The 17,995-nt window shown below is 39.8% G+C and overlaps 1 long non-coding RNA gene across 1 annotated transcript in view; it reads right to left on the bottom strand.

The window, feature by feature from the left end:
- Window positions 1-687: 687 nt before the first annotated feature.
- LOC140202167 (uncharacterized) overlaps window positions 688-17,995 on the bottom strand; it is a 32,301-nt gene continuing 14,993 nt past the window's right edge. Inside the window, exons 2-3 of the long non-coding RNA XR_011887015.1 lie at window positions 2,704-2,789; window positions 688-1,257 (exon numbers count right to left, since the gene is read on the bottom strand). This is a non-coding gene — a long non-coding RNA (uncharacterized lncRNA). The remainder of the gene's footprint in view (window positions 1,258-2,703; window positions 2,790-17,995) is intronic.

Raw genomic sequence — 17,995 nt, 5'->3', positions numbered from 1 at the left:
CAGATTAGATATGGCAAAGTTATTTCCCATGGTAGGGGAGTCCAGGACAAGAGGGCACGACTTTAAGATTGAAGGACCAACATTTAGAACAGAGATGAGGAGAAATTAGTTTAGTCAGAGGGTGGTACATCTGTGGAATTTGTTGCCATGAGCCGCTGTGGAGGCCAAGTCATCGGGTGCATTTAAGGCAGAGATAGATAAGTTCTTGATTAGCCAGGGCATCAAAGGGTATGGGGAGGAGGCAGGGGAGTGGGGATGACTGGAAAAATTGGATCAGCCCATGACTGAATGGCAGAGCACGCTCAATGGGCCAAATGGCCTACTTCTGCTCCTATATCTTATGGTCTTATTATGGTGTTTGTTCATGGCCTTCACCATGTTACATTTTGCTGAGATTACTGTTTCATGCAAACATTGGTCATTCAAGTGGGGTTGAATGGCATTTAGTTAAACAGCTTGCATAAGAGCATGAAGTAATGTAATAATTCAACCCAAGTTCATCATAAAAAACATTCATGTTGAGTCTTTGTTTTTAATTTCCCCATTCATAATTTGAGTAAATTCCAAGCAAATCTCTCATAGCCTATCAAATGCTCACATTTTAGTTTTCAAGCATAATCACTTAACATATTCCCAAATACGCAATGTTTGGATTAGATTATGAGAACACTCAGTCCTCTTTTATTGTCATTTAGAAATGCATACATGCATTAAGAAATGATACAATGTTCCTCCAGAGTGATATCACAGAAGACAGGACAAACCAAAGACTACCACTGATAGAGCCACATAAATTATAACATATAGTTACAACAGTGCAAAACAATACCATAATTTGATGAAGAGCAGACCATGGGCACGGTAAAAAAAAGTTTCCAAGTCCTGAGTCAATTGACTCCCGAGTCCCCAATAGCAGGCAGAAAAAGGGAGAAATTCCCTGCAATAAACCTCCAAGGCACCGACAACTGCTGATGCCTTGGAAGCACCGATCACAGCCCACACCGAGTTTGTCCATCCGAAAACTGAGCCTCCGACCAGCCCTCCAATACAGCCTCCCGAGTGCCATCCTCTGCCGAGTGCCTTCGACCTAACCCCGGCCACTGAAACAAGCAAAGCTGAGGATTCGGGGCCTTCTGCTCCAGAGATTCCAGTTACCACACAGAAGCAGCGGCAGCAAAGCGGGCATTTCAGAAGTTTCTCCAGATGTTCCTCCGTACTCTCACGTCTGTCTCCATCAAATCAGAATTGCACGGTCCCCTACTTGACAGATTACAGATATCATTCACTGGAGAGGCTGCGCGTGCTGCGTCGCGTCGCCATCTTCTCCCCCTCCTTTAATGCAAGCTTTCAATTTATATGCCTTATGAAATTACTGGGAGCATTTGATGAAAATCCCCAACTAGCACTAATGTAATAGTTCTGATTAATTTATTATTTGTTCTAAGAGCTTACATTGTTTCTAATATTTCAATGCTGTGTGAGCTACTGTATGTTCACCCCATTCAATATGTTTTCAATCTTTTACAGTTTCTTCCTTCAGTTTCCCAATCAATGTTCTATATTGGAATCTCTACATTGGTCAAATTTAAAAGGAGTTTTAATGTGCAGTCCCCCCCCGCCCCGCCCCATCAAAAGTGTTGAGGCAATGCCTGATGATGCCCCAGCTGGGTTTTATTCTAACAATATTAAAACATAGAACATTACTGCACAGGAACCAGCTCTCCAGTCCACAATGCTTGCCAAATTTATTAAATTAGTAATCAAATGCTCATCGAAATTAATCCCTTCTGCCTACACAATATCCATATCTTTCCACTTTCTGCACATTCATGTGTCTAACTAAAATCCTCTTGAAACCCTTGACCATATTTTCCTCCACCACCAGCCTAGGAAGCACATACAAGCACCCACCACTCGGTGTGAAAAACAAACTTGACCTCATATCTCCTTTAAACTTAACCCATCTTAAATGCATGCATGCCTTTGCATTGGGCATTTCAAATATTGGAAAAAGATACTGGCTGTGTGTTCTATCTCTGCCTCTCATAATCTTATAAGCCTCCTTCAGATCTCCCCTCAGTCTCTGCCCCTTCAGAGAAAGAAATTTGTCCGACCTCCCCACGACCTGGAGAGGAAAGTGGATTATGGGTGAAAGGGAAGAAGGAAGAACACCAGCAAGAGGTGATAGGCAGGTGAGGAGAACAGCTAAGAGGCCAGAGTGAGGAATAGAGGAAGAGGGAGGAGGGAATAAAAACTTGCCTAGAAGGAGAAATCAATGTCGTCAGGTTGGAGGCTACCTGGATAGAATATGAGATGTTCTTCCTTTCCCCCCATGGTCCACTCTCATCTCCTATCAGATTCCATCTTCCCTTTACCCTTCCTAACCAACTGGATTCAACAATCATCTTTTTGATAATCATCCTTCCCTTCCCCCCATCTTTTCTGGCATCTTCCCATTCCATTCAAGTCCTGAAGAAGGATCTCTCCGAAACATCAACTGTTTATTCATTTCCACAGATACAACTTGACCTGCTGAGATCCTCCAGCATTTTCACATGTTCATCTTAATTTCCAGCATCTGCAGAATCTCTTGTGTCAAAGAAATTTCTTTTCATCTCAGTTCCAAATAGTCAAACACTTCTCTCAAACAAAGCCTTTTTGTTTAGCCTCCCCACATGCAGGAAAGAGACTCACAGCACTTACCCAGTCACTGTCCAAACAGAGGTAAATCTGATTCCATTTCACCACACAGAACAAAGCCACTCATCACAGGTATCAATCTTGTGAACCTATAATAAAATGGTTCCTAGATAAATGAATATTTTTATGAGACAGTAAAAGAACACGTGGTGCTCCAAATGTGGATTCAGCAAATTCTTCTAAAGTGTTGGGAAGATTTCCTTCCTTATTTTTATGCTTAATTATTTACAGATATGATTTAATAATTACTTTATATGAGAATTTCTGATATTACAAAATGGGGCATACAGAAAAATGACAATTTTAATGAACTTCAGAAATCATTTATAATAACCAACACAAAAGAAAAGCAAAACCATTACAGCAATGATAAAAATGAATTGTTATTCAAATGCCATCACGAGATGGGCAAACAGATTTCAGAACTGTATGTTGTGATTTTATTCAGCTATGTGGAGCCTTTTTCTTGTTTAATTAGCTCTGTTTGTTCCAACATTGGCTAAAATAAGCCAATTTTAATCCAGTGCAAATCAAAAAAGGAGAGCAGGAAGTCCATATTGCATTAGGGATGAGGTCCAGGAGATTCAGCTGTTAGTCCATTTTCATTTCTTTCACAGGTTACACAATGAGCATGGGAAGAGTTGGGCAGCTGCCAAAATGGCACATGCAGTATGCACTTGACTCATAGTTCTGCCATTGTTTTGATTTCATTAATGATTGATATTAATTTATCACAGCACATTTCCTGCAAAACAGACAGAATCATTCAAATGTTTTAAAGTAGAGAACTCTTCTAATGTAGATCAATGACTTTCAAAAAAAAATGATGAGAGCCACTATTTCTACCATTCCTTCAGGCACTGAGTTCCCAACTCTCACTTTGCAATTGATGCCAAAAGTTTCATCATATCCTTTCACCTATTACCTTAAAGCTATACTCCCTGATTTTTGACTCCTCTGACCAGAGAAATGGGTCCTTCCCTTTATTCTGTCTTCGCTCAAGTCTCTACCAAGCCTAATAGAAAGTAACTCCATTCTAAGCATTATTCCTTCATAATTAAACTTTTCCAGTCAGGGCAATATTTTTGAGTATTTTTTCTGCACCCCCCCTCCTGTGTAATTGCATCTTCCCTTTGATGACCATAACCATGGTAATTAATCTGAAACCTAATTTGCATTTATGCATTTCAGGCATAACCTTCCAGCTCTTGTATTTCACAGCACAGCAAATAAAACAACACATTTCAAATGAAAATCATAAAATCTGATGATAGAAATCTGTGGTTAGATGTTCAAAAGTCAAAATCAGTATGTTAAGTAATAAGATTTAAAATAAAATAGAGGGAACTAATGTGAGAGGGTTAAGAAAACAGTGAGTTAGAGCTAGTTAATTAAGATTCCTCGGGTGTGCTGGTTTACTCACATTTCTCATCACACATGATACTTCGTTAACAATTCCAATCATTACTTCAATAAAATAAAACTGCTTGGGAATTACTTTGTTCTGTAACTATATATTTTTTCATCAATTTTCAGTTCAAATAATCCAATAGAATCTTAATACTTCATTTTGATTGCTTAAGCAGACCTAGACTTTCAGAATCCATCATCCAATTGAAGGTGGGTTGGAACCACTTGAACTTAAGTTTGACTGAAAAAGGTAAAAGCATGATCTCAGTTGCTGACATCGGAAATAGAACTTGTATATCTATGGGAGATGTATCTGAAAGAAATCACACAAAATATTGATAAAATAATTTATAATGTTTGTTAACGTCAAAATTCAGTGGTTACACTCTATTCTCTCGGTCAGAAGATTGGGGTCCCATGCCAAGAATTTAGTCTTGTAATTCACAGTTGTACATTTGAAATCACTATCTTTTGGATGAAACATCACTACATTACAACAGGAAGTACACAGTAAAAGTGCTTAATTTTCCAGAAAGCATCCTGGGATATTTGGAGATCTTTAAAGATACTATATAAATCCAGGCCCTGGTGTTTCTTGTTTGCACGTGCAGAGTGTTCTCTAATTATCCAGTGCAACAATCCTCTCACTGCACGAGCTACACTGGCTGATGGGCAGGAGGCAAAGAGTGGAAACAATGGGGGCCTTTTCTGGCTACCTGCTGCTGACTAGTGGTATTCCACAGGGGCCAGTGCTGTGACTGCTTCTTTTCACATTATATGTCAAGTACTTGGATGACAGAACTGACAGCTTTGTGGCAAAGTTTATGGATGATACGAAGATAGATAGAAGGCAGGTAGTGTTGAAGCAGGCAATCTGCAGAAGGACTTAAATGGACTTAGGAGAAAGGGCAAAGAGGTGGCAGATGAAATACAGTATAAGGAAATAGACTTTTTAAAAAAAAAACAAGAAGAAAATTTAAAAATCTGAGGTGCAAAGGGACTGATGCAGGATTCCCTAAATGTTAACTTGCAGTTTAAGTTAGTGGTAAGGAAGGCAAATGCAATGTTAGCATTCATTTCAAGAGAACTAGAGTTTATGAGCAGGGATGTGATGCTGAGGCTTCACAAGGCTTTGGTCAGACTGCACTTGGGAGAACTGGAAGCAGTTTTTGGCCCCTTATCTCAGAAAAGATGTGCTGACATTGGAGAGAGTTTCAGAGGAGGTTCACAAGAATGATTCTAGGAATGAAAGGGTCATCATATGAGGAATGTTTTATGGCTCTAGGCCTGTACTCAGTGGAGTTTAGAAGAATGGGGGGGGGGATCTCATTGAAGCCTATTGATATTGAAAGGCCTTGTTAGAGTGGATGTGGGAGAATATTTCCTATGGTGGTTGAGTCTAGGACCAGTGGGCACAGCCTCAGAATAGAGGGACATCCACTTAGAATTGAGATGAGGAGAAATTTCTTTCGCCAGATGGTGGTGAATCTGTGGAATTCACTGCCACAGACAGCTGTGGAGAAGTCATTGGGTATATTTAAAGTGGAGGTTGATGGGTTCTTCATTCATCAGGATGTCAAAGGTTATGGGAAAAAGGCATGAAAATGCGGTTGAGAGGGATAACGATACAGCCTTGATGAAAAGGTGGAGCAGACTTAATGAGCCGAATGGTCTATTTCTTCTCCTATGTCTCATGTTCTTACATTTAAAATCAGTGAAGCTTCATCTCATTGCTGACTATGTAAAGATGGAAGCATAAATCACTGTACATTGCTCAGCATAACCCCATTGTGATGTTATTCATTCAAATGTGAGGTGCTTTCAAATTTCTGAAAAGTGTGATTTACATGCAAAGTCCTCCTTCTTTGAAGGCATCCCATTTGACAGTTCTAAAGATCTGGAGATCACTCTTCTGTCCATTGACTCTCCTGTAGAGTGGAAGTACATGGTACGAGGGAAATATGAGGGCATAATGAAACTTTGAATACAAAAATCCCTGTACAATTTATTTGGCAACTTAAAAGCTGGCACAAGTAGGCCTGCACATTCATTGATGTAAGCTTGCCTCTCTCCCTTTTTTTGACACTAACTTTCTGGATGTTACAATACCCCGTATACAGGAATTTCTGCCAAATAACATGCTGCTGAATACTAATTATGGGTGTTAGTTAATGGAAGTAGAATAGTCCAGTTGTCAGTCAAAGTGTTACTTGCTTGAAATGAACAATGGATTAACTGTAGTTGCTTCGTTCAGAAGGAAAGAGCTGCAAATGAGTATTCAAGCTGCACCATAACTAAGTTCCCCTATGAATGATTTAAAGCTGCAGTACTGTACATGATAAATTGCAGACCTAAAATTTGTATTTATGACACAAAAAGAACCAATGAGTACAAGCCAGCAATATAATTGAGGATTCAGGGGTGTAATTGTTCCATCTATGGTAATATTACCAGCCATTTACAGCTTATAGTGGCACGGTTATTTTGGCACTAGCTCTACTTTTAGCATAATTACTGCAATTCCATATTTTCTGCAGTTAATTAAGCACAGCTGCAATGCATTACTGCATGATGACTAAAACACTAATTACATCAATTATAAAAGAACATAAAATAAAGCCAACCTGCAATTTTCCACATCAGATACCAATATCATCCACGTGTGCTAGAAGTCAAAATTAAAATAAGGTTAAATGCCACTTGTGCATATGGACTCTTTTTTTTCACACTAATGAATAACAGGAATGTCTCATCTGAGTATAGTGTTTATTTTGGCAGCAGCTGTATTACAATTAAAAAAAGCAACAAGGAGGAGGAAAAATTTGGGAATGAGGTAATATCGTTTCATAAGAACAGATTGGCAAAGCAGCAAACGTTTAGCTTGATAAAACACTGGCTTCTATGATTGTGCTTGTTTCTCTCCTGGGGACACTATGCTTATAAACATGCCCCGTCAGTTAAACTCAGAGTCAAAATAACTACCTTGAATTACCATGCGCAACGGAGTGATCAAATTCTACTTTAACATTCTTGGGAGCAATCACACAGAATACCACCATACATTATTCTTAATAGGCAGCCAGGTAACGCTTCTCAATATTATCTAACCTTATGTACCGAGGAGATTTGAATTTCCATTTTGGAAGTTGAAGTCCCACCATATTTACTTGGCATCGCCGACTAACAACCTTGTAGAGTTCAAGTCACAGATGACCATCACAGAAGATCAGAGAAGAATAGGAACTATCTACAGCAGGGTTATGTGGTGAAAATTGATTTGGAATTGGCTGGAATTGATTGTGGTCAGAGGAGTAGGAATGAGACTCTTGAGACAAAGTCATCTCAGTTTCCTCTATCCTACAAGGTAGCTAAGGAAAACAATTAAACTTTTACCTAATTTTCTGAAACTTCTCAGGTTTTGATCATTAGTTTGTTAAAACTGACAACAACAAAAGTTTGCCTTCAGGTTTAATAAACTACCACATTTAACAGATAAAGATGATGTTGTGTTGCTGAGAGCACCAATGAATTGCAGCAGTTGCATTCCACGTGGCCCTTTGTTTTTGCAACAATCATTCCATTGGAACTGTAGAGGTACTGACAAAATGGCAGTGAGCCAGAGCATATCAAGAAAAGGGGAAGACTGCAGTACTTATATTTAAGCAAAAAAATTCAATGGAAAATTCTGAAAATACATCAAATCATTCAACATCTGACGCAAGACAAACAATTAATTTTTCAAAACAATGACATTTCACGAGATCTGGCACAACTTTAAACACAAACAATTCAAATGAAAAGTGACTTTGCCAGCAAGACTCTCCTCCCATGATGAATAACAAAGTGAAATAATCAGCAGTACTCACAATTTTTAAAATCTATACAGTGTATCAGTTGTTAATATTTGATTATCTGCTTGGATATTGTGTCATGGATAACGCTGGACAATAAGATTTTGCTTCCTGAATACTTTTGGGTGTATCTTATGGATTTTGGGCTGCTGATCATGGAAATCACTATGAAATTTCCTGATCATACATAATTGTTTTGTAATCACCTATAACTGTTATTCCGATTCATAATTCAAACCACAATGTAAGCAAAAAAGTTTTCTACCTTGTCCAGACGTACCTGGGCATGCTTAGGCATGGTGGATGCAGCATGGCAGGACTGGCTTTAGAAAGGCTATAAAAGCATCACACACACACACACTCCGTTCTATGCACTGTGTTTACATGCATATCGGTTTGCGATCACATTGATGCGTGTGCTGTACTTGTGCAGCATACTGTATGTACTCATAATAATAAAGTAATTGTATTTTCAGGAGTATTTGTGATAGCAAAATGTCTTGCCCATTTTGCAACAGCCGCGATACTTTCTGTTATATCTGTGGTGAGTATATGCTTAAATCTCAAAGACAGAGCATGACTCCTCTTATTAAGAAAACCTATGAGCTCTACTTTGGGTGTAAAATTGATGACCAAGACAAAGAATGGGCTCTTCACTTTGTTGCGCAACATGCGCTGTCAATCTTAGAGCTTGGCTCAGAAGTCAATGCAGTTCACTGTCCCAATGATATGGTGAGAGCAGAAGGATTATGTGATAGACTGCTACATCTGTCTGACCAGCAAATCTGATTTCTCTGCTAAAAACAAGAAATCCATTGAATACCCCAATCTCCCTTCAGCCATGAGACCTTTGCCAGATGACAACAGTCTTCCAGGACTGAAGCTACCACTGACATGGAGTCTACAGGATGCAGACAAAGATGCACAAGCCAGGAATGGAAAACAACACTGATACGGATACAGATTTTGAACCTTTTATGTTGAGTGAGTCTCATCTGATTATCAATCTGAGTTCAATAACCTGGTCAGAGACTTGGGTTTGTCAAAGGCAAAAGCAGAATTACTGGGTTTAAGACTGCAAGGATGGAATCTACTGTCACCAGGCACAAAAATTCCCATGAAGGATTTTGATATTTGAGACAGATGTTTCCCAGAATAACTGATGCCAAGATTAAGGGAGGCACTTTTGTTGGTCCACAAATGAAACAAGTCATCAATGACAGGTAATTTGAAGAACTTCTCGTGGGACTGGAGAAAAGCGCATGGAGGGCATTCAAGGATGTTGTGAAAATGCTCTTGGCAATTCCAGAGCACCAAGCTACATGCAGCTGGTTGACAACATGCTTCAAGTATACAAAACCAGGAAGTGCAACATGTCACTAAGGATTCATTTTCTGCATTCTCATTTAGACTTATTCCCTGCAAATCCTGGCACTGTCTGTGACGAGCATGGTGAAAAGTTTCACCAGGACATTGGGGTCATGGAGACACTGTATCAAGGCAACTGTAATCCATCAATGCTGGGTGATTATTGTTCTACACTTAAATGAGAAGCTTGAGACACTGAGTACAAAGGAAAATCATCAACAAAACATTTTTAGCTCAGTTGAACTATTGCAAAGTGTCAGCACCATTATGCAATTAATCCCATTATATTCAATAAAAGTTCATTTCTTTTTTCTCCAAATTCCTAAACGATACATATAGTCTGAAATTATATTTATGTTCAGCTTCAAGCAGTCTATCATAACCACAAAAAAATTCTGAGGAAGCAACACTTTCGGAAAAATTTATTGTCCAGTGTAATTGGTTATTAACCCATCACTTCTGGTCAATTATGAGATTTTTTATGCAGAAGATTAATAGGATCTTTGAAAGATTTTCATATGATCAGCCATGTGTCTGGAATTCTAATGATACACCTGGAGAAGCTTAAAAAATTTATCATTAACTTGGCTGCATTGGTAATTTAAACATAGAAAATAGATTACAGCACAGTACAGGCCCTTCAGCCAATGATGTTGTACCAACCTTTTAACCCATTCTAAGATCAACCTGAGCCTTCCCTGTTACACAGCCCTCCATATGTCAATCTAAGAGTTTCTGAAGTGTCATTAATGTACCAGCCTCTACCACCACCCGACAGGGTGTTCCATGCACTCAGCACCCTCTGTGGAAAAACTTGCCTCTGACATCCCCCCATACGTTCCTCTTATCACCTTTAAATTATGCCCCTTCACATTAGCCATTTTAGCCCTGGGAAAAAATATCTCGCTATCTACTTGATCTCTACCCATTGTCATCTTGTACACCAATGTCAAGTCACCTCTCATCCTCCTTCTATAAAAAGAGAAATCCCCTTGCTCATTCAACCTTTCCTCATAAGACATTCTCTCATATCTGGGCAACATCCTGGTAAATCTCCTCTGCACCCTCTCTAAAGTTTCCACATCTTTCCTATAATGAGGTGATCAGAATTGAACACAATATTCAAAGTGTGGTCTAACTAGGCTTTTACAGAACTGGAACATTACCTCAAGGCTTTTGAACTCAATCCAACTGACTAATGAAAGCCATTATATCATATGCTGTCTTAACAACCCCATCAACTTGCACAACAAATGTGAGGGATCTGTGGACGTGGACTCCAAGATCTCTCTGTTCCTCCACACTGCTAAGAATCCTGCCATTAATCCATGTATCCTGCCATGTATTCTGCGTTCAAATTCAATCTTCCGAAGCGAATCACTCTATCTGTCACTTCTCAGCCCAGCTTGGCATCCTGTCAATGTCCCTTTATAACCTACCAAAGCCTTACACATCATCCACAACTTGACCAACCTCCATGTTATCTGTAAACTTACTAATCCACTCTTCCACTTCTTCATCTTAAGTCATTTATAAAAATCACAAAAAGCAGGGGTCACCGAACAGATCCCTATGGAACACAGTTGGTCACCAACCTGCAGGTAGAATACACTCTCTGCCTTCTATCAGAATCAAATCAGGTTTAACATCAATGTGCAATACATAATAATGAAATCCTATAAATTACTATAAGAAAATAAACAGTGCCTTGAAAAAGTATTCAGTACCCAACTCTTCGTTCACATAAATGAGTATTACAACCAGGGATTTTGATCAATTTAACTGAGAATATTTATTTGTGATTCACATGCTCCTTTTTCCCTCCACAGTGGAGCCCAAAAAAACAGGAAAAATTGTAAAACATGAAAAACTACAAATTCAAAGACTGAAATGTCAGAAGTTCAAAATTATTCATCCCCTTTTGCTCAGTACTCCACCCCTCGCAGCTATTACACTCAGTAGATCTTTTGGATAAGGCTCTATTAGCTTTGTACATTATGAGGACGCATGAATTGCCCATTCCTCCTTGTTAAGTTGCTCAAACTGTGCCAGTTTAGTTGGGAAACGGCGGTGGACAGCAATCTTTAGGTCTTGGCAGAGATGTCTGATCACTTTAAGGCCAGGACTCTGACTGGGCCACTCAAGGACATCAACTTTCTTCATTTGAAGCCACCCTATTGTTGCTCTGGTGGTGTGCTTTTGGCCATTATCCTGCTAAAAGAACAGCTTCCTCTCCAGTTTAAGGTTTCTAGCAGAGGCTAGCGGGTTTTTATCCAGGATCTCTCTGTATTTAGAAGTATCTATCTTTCCATCAATCCTGACCAGATTTCCAGTCCCTGTTGCTGAAGAACATCCCAATAGCATGATGCTACCTCCAGCATAAGTCACAGTAGGGATGGTGTTACCTGGCTGATGCACAGTATTAGATTTACACCACATGTAACAATTAGTGTTAAGGCCAAATGGTTCCACTTTAGTTTCATCCAACCACAAGACCTCCTTCCACATCTTTTATCTCTTTGAAGCTTTGCAGAGTCTTTATGGTCAAGGCCAGGGCTTCTTCCTTGCCACTCTTGCATAAATACCCTTTTTGTGCAAGGTGTTAAGAGATTGCAGAGTCACGAACCTCATCTCCAGTTGCAGCCACCAACTTCTGCAGCTCACTCAGAATGATTGTTGGTGTCACAGTAGCCTCTCTTACAAGTGCCATTCTTCTCTGGCAGTCGACTAAGCTTAAAGGGGCAAGCTGAACTGGGCAGTGTGGCTGTGGTTTCATATCTTTTCCACGATGGACTGCACTGAGCTCTGAGCGTTGTACCCTTCCCCAGATTTGAGCTTCTCTATTATCATTTTCCTGACATGCCCTGAATGCTCTTTTGGTTTCATTTTGATTTGATCTGTTGAAAATCTACCATACAGTTGGAACTTACAGAAATGGGGGACATTTAGTCTTATGAATTCATTGGAAACAGATGATCCTCCAATTTTTTGCATCAACAAATTGGGTGAGTTGGTAAGTTAATTGCACCCGAGGAAAATTAGTGTAGTAATTACAAAAGGAATGAATGATTTTTCAGAATGACAATTTTGGTTTTTAATTTTTAGTAAATTGTTGACAGGCTTTGGAATTTTTCTTTTGATTTGATGTGATTCACAATACTTTGTAGATTAGCTCAAAATCCGACTTCAATATATTTTAAATTTAGAAAATGAGATGGTAACATGTGAAAATAGTTGTTGGGCTGAATACTTTTTCAAGGCAACGTATACAGTGGATACTGGTTAACTGGGATACATCAAGACCAGTACATTTTGTCCTAACTTGGCCCCATTAGGCCGAAATTTCATGGAAATAGTTAGAAAGGTATATAAAAAAAGACAAACTACCGTTTAACTGAGTAACAAATTATGTATTTAAGTGAAATGCGGAACAATTGAAAACATTACCAATACTACCACAGTGCTATAAAACTGTGTAATAGTTCATAATAGTTGTCAATGAAGGAATTCATCCAGTGTATGCAGCCATGTTCATTTGATTCATTGTAAATGAACAAAATCATCGCAGATACCTAGGGTATTCTTTTTCAGCCAGTGTCAAAACTTTTTGTGACATTTTGACAAAGGTCTGTAATTTTTAAAAAACAAATTAAAAAAAATATAATATCAAAATCGCTGCTTTTTGAATTGGCATCTGTTGGCCTAAATGGATAACATAACACAAGCACACACAACTAACGCTATTTAAAGACAGTTTGTTCTAACCATGGTGTAACAGTGACCACACAAGTGCTTGTGACTGATTTTAGTTAGAAAATGTTCGGCAATGGTTTCCTGTCCCAATTCAGTGGCATAGTGTTGCAAATAAATGAAGGGAATCCGAGCTATTTTCTCAATGAGTTTTTGTTCTTCCAGAGTTGTCCCAAATAAGCAGCTGCCCAATTAACCGATGGCCCAATTGACTGGAATCCACTGTATATAAAAAAATTAAACAAGTAGTGCAAAAAAGGGCAAAAAAAAAAGAAAAAGTAGTGAGGTAGTGCACAAAGGTCCATCGTCCATTCAGAAATCTAATGGCAGAGGGGAGGAAGCTGTTCCTAAAACATTGTGTGCATGTCTTCAGGCTTCTGTACCTGCTCCTTGATGGTAGCAATGAAAAAAGGGCAAATCCTGGGTAAAGGGTTTTTTTTAATGATGGATGCCGTCTTTTTCAAGGCAACACCTATTGAAGATGTCCTCAACGCTGGGGAAGCTAGTGATGGAGGTGACTGAGTTTGCAGATTTCTGCAGCTTTTTCCAATCTTGACAAGTGGCCCCTCCATACCAGACCACGGGGCAACCAGTTAGAATGCTCCCTATGGTACATCTGTAGGAATTTACTAGTCTCTGGTGAGATATCAAGTTACATCAAACCCCTAATGTTGTGCCTTCTTTGTAATTGCATCAATATGTTGGGCCCACATCAGATTTTCAGAGATGTTGACACCCTTGAACATGAAACTGCTCACCCTTTATACTGCTGAATCCTTGATGTTTTCCCTTCACCTCCCCTTCCTGAAATCCACAATCAATTCCTTGGTCTTACTGACATTTAGTGCAAGGCTGTTGTTGTGACACCACTCATCCAGCTGATCTTTCTCACTCGTATGCCTCATCACACTCTGAAATTCTGCCAATAGTTATGTCATCGGCATTTGAGCTGAACTTAGCTGCACAGTCATGGGTGTAGACGGAGTAGAGCAGTGGGCTAAGCATGCATCCTTGAGGTGTGCCAGTGTTGACTTTCAGCAGAGAGGGAATGTTATTTCTCATCCACACTTACTGTGATGTCCTGATGAGGAAATCAAGGAACCAGTTGCGGAAGGAGTTATAGAGGCCCAGGCTTTTGAGCTTGTTGATTTGTACTGAGTGTATAATACTGTTAAAGGCTGAGCTGTGGTCAATAAACAGCAGCCTGATGTAGGTATTGCTTTTTTCCAGATGATCCAAGATTGAGTGGCAAGCCAGTGAAATTGCATCCGCTGCAGACCTATTGTGGGGATCAGTGAATTGCAACAGGTCCATGTCCTTGCTTGGACAGAAGATGATTCTAGCCATGACTAACCTCTCAAAGCACACTAGATGTGAGAACAACTGGGTGATAGTCATTAAAACAGCTCACCTGCTCTTCTCAGGCACTGGTATGATTGTCACTCTTTTGAAGTAGATGAGAACTTCTGAACACAGCAGTAAGAGGTTGAAGATGTCCTTGAACACTCCCACCAGTTCGTTTGCACAGGTTTTCAGTGCCCTACCAGGTACACCATCAGGCCCTGATGCCTTGTGAGAATCCACATAGCCAAGTTTCCCTGGCTCCTGAGTTTCTGAATTAGTCTATTATGGGGAACATTATCAAATACCTTACTAACATCCATATACACCACATCCACTATTCTACCTTCAATGTTCTTTGTCACATCCTTAAAGAATCCAAATGCTCATAAACCCAGACCTGAAGAATCTTCGCAACTAATTTGTCCACAACTGAATTTGATAGTCATTTTGATTTTTCTCCAGTAAACATGTACAATAATTTAATTCTAAGCAGTTCATGCCAAAAATCTGAATAAGACATTGCCTCAATGATTTTCACTATTGTTGGTAAATAGCATTTTCCATTGAGAATGATCTGATGAGTGATGTCCCAATGAAATAAAGAGATGCCAGTGCTGAGTATTAACGGAAGTTGATTCATTTCTATAGACATTCAGCCATTTTTAGAAAAGTAAATATAATGCATTGCAACTTCAAGAAAGTAAAATAACAATAACTGTTCTGATGGGCATATTTGCACAAAATATGTAAACTTTGTAAATTACTAACTCTAAGCAGGTTACACCTTTAAAAGTTCCCTTTCATATAATCAATGTGTGTTTGAAAACTATAGGCAAAATATTGTGAAGCAACTATATTTACATATTTCATGCTCAGCTAGGGCAATATAGGACTCAGGATAGGATGGATGCTAAAAACAAGCAATGATAGCGTGCAGTCAGATGGTCAGGAAGGGAGGACAGATGATAGGACAAATTGCAGCCAGCAGGGTGAGTATCAGTGCACTAGGGATGCAGAATCAAAAAGAGAAGCAAATACAGTACACGAAGTGTTATATCTCAAGGCATGGAGTATAAGAAATAAGGTGGATGATCTTGTTGCACGGTAACAGGTTGTCAGGTATGATGCTGTGGCCATCACTGAATCGTGGCTGAAGGATGGATGTAGTTGGGAGCTGAATGTCCAAGGTTACATGTTGTATTGGAGGGATAGGAAGGTAGGCAGAGGGGGTGGCGTGGCTTTGCTGGTAAAGAATGACATAAAGTCAGTGGAAAGATATGACATAGGATTAGAAGATGTTGAATCCTTGTGAGTTGAGTTGAGAAACTGCAAGGGCAAAAGGACCCTGATGACAGTTATACTCAGGCCTTCCAGCAGTAGCTGGGATGTGGACCACAGATTACGACGGGAAATAGAAAAGGCTTGTCAAAAGGGCAATGTTATGATAGTCATGGAAGATTTCAACATGCAGGTCGATTGGGAGAATCAGGCTGGTAATAGATCTCAAGAGAGTGAGTTTGTTGAATGCCTACAAGATGGCTTTTTAGAGTGGTTTGTCATTGAGCCTACTAGGGGATCAGTATACTGGATTGGAGGTTAAGTAATGAACTGGAGGCAATTAGGAAGCTTAAGGTAAAATAACCTTTAGGAGGCAGTGATCACAATATGATTGAAATTTGATTGGAAGAAAGTAAAGTCTGACGTAGCAGTATTTCAGTGGAGTAAAGAAAATTACAGTGGAATGAGAGAGGAGTTGGGCAAAGTAAATTGGAAGGATATTGTGGCAGGGATAACAACAGAGCAGCAATGGTATAAGTTTCTGGGAAAAATGAGGAAAGTGCAGGATAGATGTATTCCAAAAACAAAGAAATACTCAAACGACAAAATAGTACAACCGTGACTGACAAGGGAAGTCAAAGATAATTCAAAAGCAAAAGAGAGGGCATACAACAAAAATTAGTGGGGGGATAGAGGATTGGGAAGCATAAAAAAACCTACAGAGAGCAACTAAAAGAATCATTAGGAGGGAAAAGATGAAATATGAAAGCAGTCTAACAAACAATATGAAAGTGTATAGTAAAAGATTTTTCAAGTATGTAAAAAAAATAAAAGAGAGATGAGAGTGGATTTTGGAAGTCTAGAAAATGAGGCCAGAGAAATAATAATGGGGTACAAGGAGATGGCAGGTGAACTAAATGAGTATTTTGCAACATTCTTCACTGTGGAAGACATGAGCACTGTGCCAGATGTTGAAGGATATGAGGGTCCCGCCGAAGGGTCAAGGCCTAAAACACCAACTGTACTCTTTTCCATAGATGCTGCCTGGCCTGGTGAGTTCCCCCAGCATTTGTGTGTACTGCTTGGATTTCCAGCATCTACAGACTTTCTCGTGTTTGTGGATGATGGAATAGATGACTTTGTTGTCAAGTTTGCAGATGATACGAAGTTTGAAGGAGGAGCAGGTAGTGCTGAGGAAACAGATAGGCTACAGAAGGATTTAGACAGATTAGAAGAATAAGCGAGAAAGTGGCAAATGAAATAATGTTGGAAAATGCATGGTCATGCACTTTAGTAGTAGAAATAAATGTGCAGACTATTTTCTAAACGGGCAGAAAATCCAGAAATCTGAGATGCAAAAGGACTTGACATTCCTTGTGCAGAACACCCTAAAGATTAACTTGCAAGTTGAGTCAGTGGTGAGGAAGGCAAATGCAGTGTTTGCATTCATTTCAAGAGGTCTAGAATACAAGAGCAGGGATGTGATGCTGAGGCTTGGTCAGACACTGGTGAGGCCTCACCTTAAGTGTTGTGTAAACACGAGGAACTCTGCAGATGCTGGAAATTCAAGCAACAAACATCAAAGTTACTGGTGAACGCAGCAGGCCAGGCAGCATCTCTAGGAAGAGGTACAGTCGACGTTTCGGGCCGAAACCCTTTGTCAGGAAGAGCTAGTAAGAGATTAGAAAGTGGGAGGGGGAGAGGAAGATCCAAAATGATAGGAGAAGACAGGAGGGGGAGGGATGGAGCCAAGAGCTGGACAGGTGATTGGCAAAAGGGATATGAGAGGATCATGGGACAGGAGGCCCAGGGAGAAGGAAAAGGGGGAGGGGGGGAAAACCCAGAGGATGGGCAAGTGTTATAGTCAGAGGGACAGAGGGAGAAAAAGGAGAGAGAGAGAGAAAGAATGTGTGTATATAAATAAGTAACGGATGGGGTACGAGGGGGAGGTGGGGCATTAGCGGAAGTTAGAGAAGTCAATGTTCATGCCATCAAGTTGGAGGCTACCCAGACGGAATATAAGGTGTTGTTCCTCCAACCTGAGTGCGGCTGAACAGTTTTGGACTCCTCATCTAAGAAAAGATGTGCTGGCATTGGAAAGGGTTCAGAGGATGATCACAAGGATGATTCCAGGAATGAAAGGTTTATCATACAAGGAACCTTTGACGGCTTTGGGTCTATACTCACTGAAATTAAGAAGGATGATGGGGGATCTCATTGAAAACTTCTGCATGTTGAAAGGCCAAGATGTGGAAAGGATATTTTCCATGGTGGGGGAGTCTAGCACAAGAGGG

Source organism: Mobula birostris, chromosome 8, assembly GCF_030028105.1.
Source record: "Mobula birostris isolate sMobBir1 chromosome 8, sMobBir1.hap1, whole genome shotgun sequence".
NCBI lineage: Eukaryota > Metazoa > Chordata > Chondrichthyes > Myliobatiformes > Myliobatidae > Mobula > Mobula birostris.
This window is presented reverse-complemented; position numbering and strand designations above follow the sequence as displayed.